The sequence below is a fragment of the Onychomys torridus genome, chromosome X (assembly GCF_903995425.1).
Source record: "Onychomys torridus chromosome X, mOncTor1.1, whole genome shotgun sequence".
Lineage (NCBI taxonomy): Eukaryota > Metazoa > Chordata > Mammalia > Rodentia > Cricetidae > Onychomys > Onychomys torridus.
The window spans coordinates 82417434-82431549 of record NC_050466.1 but is presented as its reverse complement, the minus strand read 5'-3'; positions in this window follow the sequence as shown (position 1 = coordinate 82431549).

The following is a 14116-nucleotide window of genomic DNA, read 5'->3' as shown; positions in this document are numbered from 1 at the left end:
TCCTTAGATACCTGTACATGTACACATCCTTGAATGGCCTTGAGTACCAGTAAGTCTGAATTCGGAATTTTGAAATATTTTTAAGCTCACATGCAATGGTATTTTCATGCCTATATGACATATGTTGTTCTCATCCATTCCCTTTCTCCACTGCCATCCTGCTCCTCCTCTGTTTCCCCCTTTAATGGTTCCCTTCTTCCTCTCTCTCGATTCATTTGAGAGAAATAATGTGGTATTTGTCTTTCTGAATCTGACTTACACTTAATATTATGATGCCCAATTACACATTTTTTTTCTGGATATGCCCTGATTTCAATTTATATATGGCTGAATAAAATTCTCTTTCATATATGTACCACATTTTCTTTACTCATTTATCTGTTAATAGACATGTAGGCTAGAGAGCAAGATGAAGCTCATTTGGTCTCTTGGCCATGTCACTTATTGAGCCTGTTGTACCTTTCTTAGCCTAATTTATTCATCTAATTGTACCCTTTGTATATTGTAAAGATTTAATGATAAAGTTCATAATAAGACAGATTGAACATGGAATCAATTAGATGCTCAGCAAATATTGGTTCATCTCTCCCTATTCTCCATATTGGTAAAGTAAGATTATAATTCACCAACATCATGAATATTTTGAAGTTAATTTTAAAGATTGCTAAATGGGTACACTCTTTCAAAATTTCAGCGTTCCTTTAATATAAACATTGCTAATTGTATGTGTCCACATGAAAGGTACATGTAAATTTATGTAAACTGGAAACACAATTGAAATGGTAAATTGGTCAAGGTCCTATTTCACTTCATCATCTACAAGTTGGCTAATTCTCAATGTCAGCAGAATTGGAGAAGTGGGATCAATATTCAGATAACACAAGCAAGAAACAGCCCAGGCAAGAAGGTAATTTTATCTTTTTTTTTAGGCATACTGTCACATAACTTCATATTTTTAAAACATTTATTCACAGTAGGTATAAAGCTTAGAGTGAAGATGTATTTCCTTTAAATGTCTTATAAATATCAATGATGAAGAATAGAATGCTGTTTATTGCAGCTCCAGTGTGCCATCTACTGTGAAAATGGAGCTGAGAGAAGAAAACACACATTTATGTCAATCATCAGGAGGAGAGTTTTGAGGCGGAATTATCCAGATAATTGCCCTAATTTTTCATCCTGTCCTGTGAGCATTACTTTTCTGCCTTACACAGGTTTTCCTTTTTTCTTTGCCCTCATCATTTCACACTTCCTGACATCTTCTGTGTCAGCTGACCATGTTATTGACTTCTATTTTTGCTGGGGTCACTTCTGTAGGAGCATCTCTTTAGCTCCTGATTGCCCTCAGTAGTGAGGAATTTGAATAAAAATGTAAGACAGATGTTAGTGTGATGGGGGAAGGGTTTTGCTGTGGAGAGGTGAATCATAATGTGAAAGCTGTATAACTCAATCCCCCCAACACCCACTCCCATTTTGGCTCTTTGACAATGCTGTCTCTTCAAGAAAGAAGAACAGTTTGATCTGAATTCTTATTAGGTTCTGAGCCACCAAATTAGAATCTAATAAGCTCATTTGGAAGGGTTTTGAGTTAGCTTAAAACAGACCCGTGCTGAGCTCATACAAGAGACCCTCCTACTCTTTCCAGGCAACTTGGAGTTTGTAGACTTAATTTTCAGTCTCCTCTTTGTGTCTTTTTTTTTATACTTGTGTTCTTTTCTCCTTTCAGACTGACTATGCACAGATATGTCTTACTCTTTAGGGAGACATGTGACAGACATTATTCATTCTATTTTTTAAAAAGAAGATCATGAATTTAGTTGGGAGAAAGAAAAGATACCTTTATTTAATATGAAAAAAGCTTACTATTTGGACTCTTCCAGGTTGGCATCCTCCACTATTGCTAGTTACCTTTGAATGAAATATATTTTGATGTACATGAAATATGCTCCTCAACTACTATGGCTTATAGTTACCTTATTTACAGATGTCAATAAATATTCACAAGGTTGGGAAAAATTGATATATATGGAAATGAGTAGTTAGCTTGTTGGCTGTCTGAGGAAAGGAAAGAAGTGAAAGAGATTATTAGCTAATGGCAACTTGCACAGGTATGTATGGGCCAGGTCAGTATGATTCTGTGTCTACAATATGGATTGGTGTAAACTCACTAGCAGGATAAATTGCTGCTAGTAGAGCTGCGTTGTTAAGGGATATTTAACTTTCACTTTTGTGCCTATGACAAATTGATCACTGTAAATGGTACCAGATTATATTTTTGAAGAAATGTACTAGGGCAACTTAAAGACTTTTTCTTTAGTTTTCTCAAATTCTATGCTACTGGCAAGAACTATGATGCCAGTCCAATTACCACTACCTTCAGATAGCTTTTTATCATGGTTCAGAAATTTAATCAGTGCTGTGGATATCACTCTCTGTAAATAAAGTTCTGATTGGCCAGTAGCCAGGCAGGAAGTATAGGTGGAACAAGCAGAGAAGAGAATTCTGGAAAGTAGAAGGTTGGAAGAGACACCACCAGCCGCCACCATGAAAAGCAACATGTAAAGACATTGGTAAGCCACAAGCCATGTGGCAAAGTATAGACTAACAGAAATGGGTTAATTTAAGATAGAAGAAGTAGATAACAAGCAGCCTGCCACGGCCATACAGTTTCTAAACAATGTAAGTTTCTGTGTGCTTTCTTGTTTGGGTCTGAGCGACTGTGGGACTGGAGGGTAAGAGAGATTTGTCCTGACTGGACGAGGCAGGAAAACTCAAACTACAAATCAGTAATTGTCTATGTGTCATTTTTATTATTGCTGCTTAACATTTGCTGAGTGTTAGAATTTGAAGAGTCATCTTTCTTCAGCCTAACAAATATTTTCTCCACCCCTGCCCCTCCAGTAGATCTGATATTGGAACCAGTGAATTTACCCTACACACCTTTTGGGTTTTGTGTCATAGTTTTTATCATTCTGTATTGTACTCTGGGAAATGTCTTGATTTGATTTTCCTTTTGTTAATGTAATCTCAGCTAACTCAATGAGATTTTAAGAAGTAGCTGTGAGACTTTAAAATTTCAGATAGTTTGTTGTTTCTTTGTCAGAGAAGATTGTTGTTTTTTAATGGAGCAGTCTCACTAAACACTGTGTATTGATAGGTTATTTAAATGTTTCTTCTATTTTGTGTTCTCTGGGGTACTGTTTCTTACTATTTGTATGTGTTTTTTCCCATATGTTTTTCATTTTTTCCTCAAATATTTGTGGGTTCTTGGTTATCTGTTCAGATTTATAGTTGCTGGGATAGATTGGTCACTGTTCCTAGAGGAGTATTTCTACATATGAGGAGAGGTCTTATTTCCTTGGCAATGAGTGAGCATTTTGATGATAGGGTATCCGAATCCAGCACTTAAGTGAAGAAGTCAGAGTTTATGCAGTGGTGCCTTTTCATTTTTAGACAGAGTATGTATGTATCTTGCTTCCTGAGTGTGGGGTCTTCCCTTCTCTCATAAAAGCCTAACATGGTCTCCACATTCTACTTTTCCCACCCAATGGACACACCAGAGGTACTTTTCAGAACTCCTAATTTTGTGTGTGGAGATGTTCCAAGTGCTTTAATGTATGGAGCAAATGCCATGTTTCCACTTCTACCATTTTTTTAATTGAAAGCTCTTTCTCAGCCACCATGGCTTCTATTGTTACAATTATCTTAGGCTTCATCTGGGAAAATTCACATTTCAACACTGTTGCCTTGACATATTTATGAATTCTTTAACAGTTATGTACTTTTCTGTGAATTTAAGATGCTTTATATCTTTGGGAATTTCTTTACTGTTCTGGACTTCCCACCCTCCTAATACTAATACAGATTTGCATTGTTATGTTTTCTGGATTTTCAATCATATTTGAGGATGAAGTTGTTTGTGTGTGTTCTCTATTACTAGTAATAATTTTGTATTTTTAATCTTGTAGCTATTTTAAGACAAATATAACATTTTTAAAGGCCTACCTGTTTCTCTTTGTAAATTATTAAGGTAATTAAAATTCTTTAGATTACCACTTAACAAAAATTGAAATTAGTAATTGTGAAATTAATAATTATAGAGTGGCAGTGTCAGAATTTTCTCAAGATTTATTTCTTTTACTTTTTATAATTTAATTATCATTGTTTAGATTCTCATTTCGCTGCTGAGATGCCAAAACCCAAACTTAATAGGTACTATAGTTTCAAACCATGATTTATAGAGGAAAACAGCTGCTTCCTTGTTTTTCATTACTTTTAGGTTCCTATAAGAATTGTTGTTTATCACCTACCATAGTTTAGAGTGAAGGACAAAATAAAATCATGAACTCCTTGGTTTCTATTGTCTTGTGATAACACATCAGTCTAAGATTTGATTGCAGCTTTATTAATGCTCTTTTGAGGAATTGCTCCACTTTTCGTGAAGCATGTTAAACCTTTTAAATCTACAAGAGATGCTAAAATTATGATTGATTGTTATGCTTTTAAAATCTCCAATCTTTTTTCTCATTTTGAACTAGAAAAACATATTGACTTTTTTCAGTGGAACATTCATATTTATTTAGCTGGAGAGAGAAGATTATGAATTTAAAATTTGAAAGCCATTTCTTAGTCAAAGGGTAATGGAACTTTAGGGCTGCAAGGCATCTCCAGATAGCTTTATGAAGATGTGTGAAGAGCAGATATCTAAGTCAGAAAACTTAAGGTCAGACTCACACTTTCTACTTTCCGGCTGTGTGACCCATCTTAAATTAAAGACACTCTGTAAACTGCATTTCCTCACCTGTGAAAAGAAGAGAATCAATGCCTGGTTAATTTTATCACTTCATTGTTAGATTGAAATGAGATAATATAAAAAAGTTTGTCAAGAACTGAGAGGTGCTGTTCAAAAATATGCACAAAAATTCATTAAAATATATATAAAAGAAACTCCTGTTTATTATGAAATTTACCTAATTTTACCAGTTAATTAGTGGTAGATCCTCCTAAATGAGCCTTATAATCTTCCTGCTAAAGCATAAATTTTAAAATTTGCTGGACATGCTTAGTGGCACATACCTTTAATCACAGCATTTGGACGCAGAGACAGGCAGATATCTCTGAGTTCAAGGCCTGATCTACACAGTGAGTTCCAGGCCAGCTAAGGCTGCATGGTGTGATACTGCCTAAAGTTATCTCACTCTGCAAATAGGCATGACTACTGAATCTTTTCCTGGAAGAGAGAACACTTGTTTCATCAGCAGCAGTAGAATAAAGAGCTAAAGCTGCTTCTCTTCTTACTGGTTGTACTATGACAACAATTTCCACGACTTATATCTTCAGGGTTATTTCTCTGCCTTAAATCTGCCTCTTACCATAACTTTACCACATGTTTCTTCTCAAAACTGTAGAACCGGCTTTTATTTTATTTTTTTATTTGATAAACTATACAGACGTTCCCATCAAGTGTTTCTTTGCTGAGTCTGTATGTCTTGCTTTTTGTTTTGTTTTTCTTCCGCAGCTGCTTCTACTAAGTATCAAATAGTCAGAATATGACTCTGCACCTCAACCAGTCCAAGGTCGGCTGGAACAGAGTAGTCCCAATTTTCTGCCAGATTTCCAAAGATTATTAAAGGGAAGAGGAATGTCTTTTGTTCAATAGAAAAAATTTTGGTGTATTTAAGTAAAAGTGATAAGGAGAAGGAGCTTGACTATTCAGATTTAATATATACTTAATTAAAACTTATATTTTTATTCATTCAAGCAGATATAGGAAACCAGAAAATAAGTCATTTCAAATATGGAAAAGTAAAGATTTATGGATACCCAGAGAGAAGATAAGTGGAGGGATACTTGAAAACTTTACAAAAATCACCAGATATTTTTCTGAAATATGTATTTTTTTGTTGGTATATTTGGAATGCACTTGAATTGGACTAAAATTTTAAAATTAAAAATTAAGTTTAGAATAGTTTCAGATTTATAGGAAAGTTGCAGTAATAGTACAGAGATACCTCACCAGGAGTTTCCCCTATTTTTAATGTCATGGTGGTATGATTAATTTTCCACAATTGATAAATCTGTATTTTTATATTAGAACTAATTGAAATCTGTATTCAGATTTCTTTATGTTTTTGCTTTAACTCTGATGTCCTTTTATCTCTTGCAGGGTTCTTTCTTTCCACAATACCAAATTGCACCTAGTCACCAGGTCTCCTTGGGTTCTTTTGGTCTGTGATAGTTGATTAGACTTGTTTCCAACAATCTTGACAGTTTTGTGGATTACTGCTTGGGTATTTTATAGAATATCTCTCTATTCTCATCTGTCCAATGGGAAGACTAGGGTTCCAAGCTCTTGGGAAGAAGAGCATAGGGGTGAAATGTTGGTAAGCATTCTGTTCTTAGACTGAGCATTATAGGAATAGCATTTACCTGGCTCATTTGACCCTCGACCACAGAGACGTGTATTTTGCAGCTAATGTATTGGGAGGAAAATTAAGTGACCTTGTTTCCTCTAGGAGGACCATGTCTTTCAGCAGAATTAGAAGTTGCAAAAACTCAGTCTGCCACTGCTTCCTTGTCTCTGGTGTATTCCAGTTCCTACCTGCTTTTGAGTAAAGTTGAGTACTTCTCACTTGAGGGAGTATCCGAATCAGCTTTAAATCAGCAATTCAAAGACACCACACCCAGTTTCTGGTTTACTATGTTTAGATGGGGCCTTCCAATTTACATTCTCTCATGTTCTCAAGTGATTTTGATGCTGAGAGCCAAACTTTGAGAGCCTTTTGTACCAAAGCCTAAAAACATGTGAGCTACTTTATTTCCTTTATTTGCTGAAGTTTTCTGTAAGGCTGATTCTACAGACATTGGTTTCTGACACTTTTTCTATTGCTATCCTGGTCCTCTACCTCTAAAGCATCTGCTTTCACTAAGAAACTGGCAGAGGCTCCACACATTGTAAAGAGAACATGCTACCTCAACATCTAGAGGGTGTATAATATCACTTAAAACTATGTTGACTTCTCCACTTGAAATTTATTTTTTGTATTGTTCTTTGTCCCAAATTTACAATCTGTTTTTGTGTTTGTATCATACTAAATGAAACATAATTCTTATAAAAATTATATTTTTAAATTATTTTTCATATAATAAATATTAATAATGTTTTTCCTCTCCATCCACCAACTCCTCCAAGATTCTCCCCATTTCCCTAACCACTTAAATTAATCTCTCTCTCTTTCTCAAAAACAAAAAAAAATGGCAAACACAAAACAAAAATTAAACTAAAAAAATCAATAATACAAAAAAGACCAAATAAAACAAAACTGTGCAAAAAGCCCACAAACACAAAACCTATGGAGTTCTTATTGTGTTGGCCAACTACTCATGGGCACAAGGTCTGCCCTGGAGTGTGGTTGATGCACCTGGTGACACCCCATTACAGATCACTGATTTCCCCCACAGGTGTCAATGGCAAGTGGCTTGCTTCTTGGTTAGAGGTGGGACTTTGTATTCACTCCTCCTTTTCAGTGATGAGATTTTGTCTGCCTTGTAACATGCAGGTGTTGTGTATCTGCCACAGTCTCTGCAAGTTCATATGTGCATCAGTACTACTGTATCTGGTGAATGACTCCTTGACTCTTACAGGCTTTCCACCTCCTTTTTCAGAATAGATCTCTGAGCCTTGAGGGAAAGTGTTATCTGATGAAGACATCCCATTCAGGACTGAGTGCTCCAAAGTCTCTCACTCTCTGCATATTGTCCAGTTGTGGGGCTCTATGTTAGTTTCCATCTATTCCAAGAAGAAGCATCTGTGATAAGGGTTGAACAAAGCACCAATTTATGAGTTGTGGAGAGCAACTGATAGCTTTAGCAATAAATAGCCTGTGATGTTTGGGGAGATCCATGGGACATTCTTGGCCAATGACTCAACTCATTCCTGGCACTGCAGATATTACTTGGTGATATAAGATGTCTAGTTAGGGCATTGTCTCCATAATTATATGGCATCTCCACAGATTACTTTCAGTTACACACACACACACACACACACACACACACACACACACACACACACACACAAGCTTCTATAGCAGAAGATATTCTTAGGGTTTTTCAGCAGATTTTGTGTTAGTTGTCTCTCCTCATATTCTTTCTTTTGCTCTGCTCTCTCATGCTCTTCCCCATTTAATCCTCCTATTATAGTCTCCTCTTTATCTCTTCATGATATTTTATTTTCCCTTCCTTGGGAGATCCTCTCCTCCCTGTTGGTATCTTACTAGGTACCTACCTTTGTTGTTATTCAGATTATAATACACATATTGAAAGCTTAAAGCTAACATCCACTATAAGAGGAAATACATAATATTTGTCTTTTGATATCTGGGTTAAGTCACTCTGATTTTTTCACCCAGCACCATCCATTTACCTGCAAATTTCATTTTCCTCAACAGCTGAATAATATTCCATTGTATAAATGTACCACATTTTAGTCATCCATTTTTCAGCTGAACAACATCTCAGCTGTTTCCAATTTCTAGCTATTATGAATAGAGCAGAAATGAACATGGATGAGCAAGTATCTCTGTAGTAGGATGTAAAGTCCTTTTAAAATTGACAATATTGATTGCATGTATTAATGTATACTCATTTAGCATTTGCATTCATATTAAGTTTTAGATATGAAAAGTTATATCAACTACCTTAAAGGTCATAAGGTCACTCAGTTATAAAATTGTGTATCAGGGCTGTGACTTATTTTTCTCACTTGAATTGCTGTCCCTCTCTTCTTTTGAATTTAGGAAGAGGATACTGTTGCATGTGTTGTTTTCAAACTCTCCCTTCCTAATATGTGGGATATTTCTACTTTCCTTGGAGGGTTTTCTTAAGAATAGAAGAAAACCATGTATAGAAAGTAGGTAGTAGATTGTATTGTTCCTAGTAAGTACTCCACTTTCTGTGCTCTTTCTCTCAAAGCCACTGGCTCACTTGAAACTATTCTATTTAATTGTATAACTTTTAATACACAAGTTAATAAGAACCTTCTTTTATAAGGTAATGATGTGAATAAATAAGAAAATATTGCCAGTTTTAGTACTACTGGCACTAGAGTCTATAACCATACTTTAAAATTCTCCTCTTATGAATTCTCCATTATTATACAACTATTAAAAATAAACTTAAAAGGCTGTTATGACAATTTTAAAGCAATCTGCAACTTAGAATAGTGTTCTCATTTTATCTTTGGATAAAATAATTCTAGGGCCTGAGGACCATAATTGGAGTTTAAGATCCTCAGAATAAACTAGAAAACAGACTCAAATCAGTGAAGTATTTCCCATTATTGGAATCATGCAGTCACACCTGCACTGAGCTGTGTGTGCTTTTGTACAAAAATTTGTCTATAGAATTCTTTGTATTTATTTTTCATTTGCTATAATTACGTATGGAATAACAAATATATTAAATCTATAATCTAATAAAGATTTTCTTGTTAATTACCTCACTTAGGCTGAATAATACTCCACATTTTCCCATTGATTTTCATTTTGCCATTTCCATTTTTAGTTATTTTAATTAACATATTTTAAGTGTACAAATTAATAAGATCAACTATAATGATTTATCTAGTTTTACTTTGCTTATGTTTTATATTTCCTAACTCATATTTGTTTTGAGATGTGGAATTTTTAAAGGATCCATTTCATTCGGTTTGTGTATGCATGTATGTGGAAGCCAGAGGACAATCTGTGGGAGTTACTTCTCTCTTTCCATCATGAGGTTCCTGGAATGCAACTCTGGCTGTTCATTTGGCTGCAGGCACCATTACACACTAAGCCATTTCTGCAAGCCTGATATGTCCTCAAAGTCAGCATGTGGTTTGAGTGTAGAAGCTGAGGCTGGGATGGGAAATGCTATAGATGTTGGTGTCTGTTGCCTCTGAATCAGATAGATCTAGCCTGGAGCAAATGCTCCTTTAACAAAATGTTAATGGCTAGGATATAAGATTCAAATGAGAACATAAGAAGTCCAAGGTCAAACATAATTTTTAAGAAGATTGTATTCCCAGATTGTCAGAATGTCTGCTCTGTTCTGTTAGTGTAAGCAATCCATAATTGATTAATGATGTTCAGCGTTCCTCTGCCTGTTTGTAAATCAGGCATTTGCATTCATCATTCCTTATCTTTCCTTCCTGATTGGGGGAACTGGCTCATTTCAATGCTAAATATTGCCGGAATCTAAAATGCCATCTCCTTTTTGCTGAGGTTCTTATTTAAAAGATTTTCTTGAAGTTTTGATAGTTTCAGAAAAAGTAGCAGTACTGTAAGATGAGCATATGAGCTTTGAAGGCAGATATGCTGTGAATTTCTGACCAGATCACTCAAATACATAGTTTCCATTTCCATATGTGTAAAAAACATATCATAACAATTTGGTACAAATTATGGTAAGGGTAAAATCAAATAACAGAAATTCATAGCCTCGGGGGGTCGAAGGTATATTACATGCTCAAAGTTTGTAATTCCTAGGATTCATATGGTTAAGTTTTGTATAAAAACACACAAAAGAATGCTTTACACAATTTTCAATTTAAAAATATGGGGAAATCCAAATAAGTCAGTACCCTTTTGAAAGTCAAAAATCTCACTCTTCAACATCAGTCAGAAATGACAAATGTCATTACATGATAAGCTGATAAGTAAATTTTCCATTAGAGAAATTATACTATCTAGAGGATTTATAGTAACTTGAAGTCCAGTTGACACTCTTTGACTAATATTTAAAATAAATAACAGACAACAAAATTAATAGGTGGCATTTTAAGTGCTGCAACTTGTCACCTAATACTGTACCTCCTTGAACCATTAGCTGCCATCTCATGTAATTGGTAGAATAGTGTGCTTCACCAGCATCACTGAAATGTTTTATAATACCCCGACAATTCTCTGGCCTATTTTTGGTGTTCCATTTAACTTTTTGCCAAATCTGAATTACTGGGGTGTGAATAGTTCAAATGCTACCTCATGCAGGCTTTTAGATTGATCCTAATTGCATTAATTGATAGTAATTTCCCCATCCAAAATTTTTGGGGAGTAATTTAGTCTTGGTAAGGTTTCTGAAGCCACTAATGTGCCACCACCTGATGACTCAGTGCACTTCAGTGACAAGAAATAAACGCGTGCTACACTCCAAGTTTGGAAAATAAGTTTATTTAAGCCATATATTTTATGACAATTGGTCTCTGATCTATTGGCAAATAATAGTTCTGTAGAAGTTAAAGAGAGAATTGAATAAAAAAAAAATTGAACAAAGAAGAAGGAATAAGCTTTCATAAAGTATTGAGTTTCCCCAGGCACTCTTTGGTTGGGTAATGCTGGGGGTTGAATCTTGAACCTTTTACTTGATAGTCAAGTGTTCTACTATTAACTCATATACACAGCCATATAGATGCATTGTAGAAGTCACTTACTTTTCTCATTTTTCTAGAGCTCCCATTAGTTCCTCACTAAGTCAATAGATCTTGAGAGCTTCTATGGGAGAAACAGTGTGTGTACCTATCTATGTAAAGGAGTAGTTAAGATAGGAAAGGCAATGATTTTGCATTTTAAAATTCTGCATTTTAATTTGAAACATAGCTTATATCCCTGAAATAGTAGTGTAGTTAGAGTTTTCCTGCCTGGCCCAGTCAGGACAAATCTCTCTCACCCGCCAGGCCCACAGTCGCTCAGACCCAACCAAGAAAGCACACAGAAACTTACATTGTTTAGAAACTATGGCTGTGGCAGGCTTCTTGTTATCTACTTCTTCTATCTTAAATTAACCCATTTCTGTTAGTCTATACTTTGCCACATGGCTTGTGGCTTACCGGTGTCTTTACATGTTGCTTCTCATGGCGGCGGCTGGTGGTTTCTCCTCCAACCTTCTACTTCCCAGAATTCGCTACTCTCTTGTCCCGGCTATACTTCCTGCCTGGCCACTGGCTAATCAGAACTTTATTTACACAGAGCGATATCCACAGCATAGTAGTATAATACTAACTAAGTGAATGTATAGTTTTTCTCATACAAAATGGACATGTTTTACATATACACAACTTTAAATCATCTCTAGATATTTATGGAATAATGACAAGGAAGAAGGACACTTAACTAAATAGTTCATGTCAGTAGCAATTTATTGTTTGAATATTATCTATATGTAGTTCAATGAATCTATGTATCCTTCACACATAAAGGACCAACTATATCATGGTTTTATATATAGTTAATGTGGATGTAAATAACTGAACACACACACAAATACATGTACATGTAATGTAAAATTTATAAAAAAGTATCCTCTAAAATTTAGTACTATTTTGGTAACATGCCAGTAAGTAAGCATAGAAAGAAAGAGTGTAAAATCTTTATTTGAGGCCCTTTATTGCTAAAATGTTTATGTAAATATTACCTTTGTATTCTAATAACATCCAAATGAGTACTTAACATGAAAAATGGATGTGTTCTAAGAGTAGAATAAAGAAATGATGAAAAGCAGATGAAAATGACAGAGATACTATAATTATTAATGATATGTACTGAAGTATCCAGAGTACTTGCTGTTCCAAGTTCCTTAACATACATTATATTATTTGCATTTTTATGTTAGGAAAAGAACTGATTACTTTAAAGATACTTCTTTCTGAAAAAGCTGGTGTTTATGTCTTGAAAAGGAACTAAAACACTGCAAGGTTAACTAAGTTGCTCCAAGTCCCAAACTAAGCAAGAAGTAGTAGAACCTGGGCCTGGACTGCTGTTTACTAAGCTATGGTTCTCTTTAGCCTGTTGCACAGCATTCGCTGTGTTCTCAGTTGTTTCAGCAGTGAAGATTACTACTCTGTGCTAACCACAATCATATGATGGGGCTAGGAAAGTAGAGAGGAGGGCTATTCTACTTTCAGTGTTGTTTCGGTATGAAACAGGAAGCTTAATTCTATAGTGTTTTCCATCTAAAGGCATCAATTTTTAATAAGTATTTCTGTGTGTGCAAGAGAGTGTTGACATTTTCAGCAATTTGTACTGATTTCTCAGCTTTCATAGGATTGATTTCTTGATCTGTTTGCTACACATACATGTCCATAACAGAATATGAAAGGCAGCTTGGGAGGGTTTGGTAACATTGGAGCTGAGGATGATCAACAGAATAACTGTGACCACTGTGGTATGACTATTATCATTTCACATAGATGTATTAAGGTGGGTGAGGCAATTCTTTCCCCTCTAAGTAACAGTTTCACTGTATTCTTGGATAATATATTGGAAATACAGAATCATTGACTTCCAGTCACTTTTCATTGCAGAGTGCCCTCTGATGAAGAAGCAGGGAGGCTTACTGAGAATTTTTCAAATGAATAGCACTCCTTAATTTTCTGTTCAGTTATTCCCACCCATATTAAAGAACAATGAAACTTATTACCTTTTCACAGCACAAGCCTTTATGAGGCTTTAAAGTATAACACACAGCCCCAACACACACACACACACACACACACACACACACACACACACACACACACACACCAAACAAAGCAACGCACAACTATCAAATCATTGCACTTCATCTATATTTTTTTATCCTTGAAACATAAACATGTCTGCTTGTTAACATTCAAAAGCCTATCAAAGTATCCACTTTCTTCAATGTGCCATAAGGTGTACAAATATGCTTCTAATTTCATGCAGGCTCTTGTGAGTTCACTGTAATCCTCTTGGTCTTCCTTGGTTCTTGTACTGGCTTGGAAACCTGTTTTATGCCTTCTTTCCAAACTATTTAGAGTGTACTAACAAACTTTCTTCACAAGTTTGTAAAAAGCTTTCATAGAGGGAATGGTATGTTGTAGTTTAGTCTATTCTGCTTCCAGTTTCTCATGCAGAACTATATGGAATTTCCTAGTTTTTTTTTTTTAGTGATCTTTGTGAATTATGTGTGTAGATAATGAAATTAGTATTTAGTTAAAATTAGCCATAACTTATCAAAATTTATAAAATGCTTATAAACTGCTATTCTCCAAGTCTTTGAAGAAGGAAATTGAAGAAGATATGAGAAGATGGAAAGATCTCCTATGCTCATGGGTCAGTAG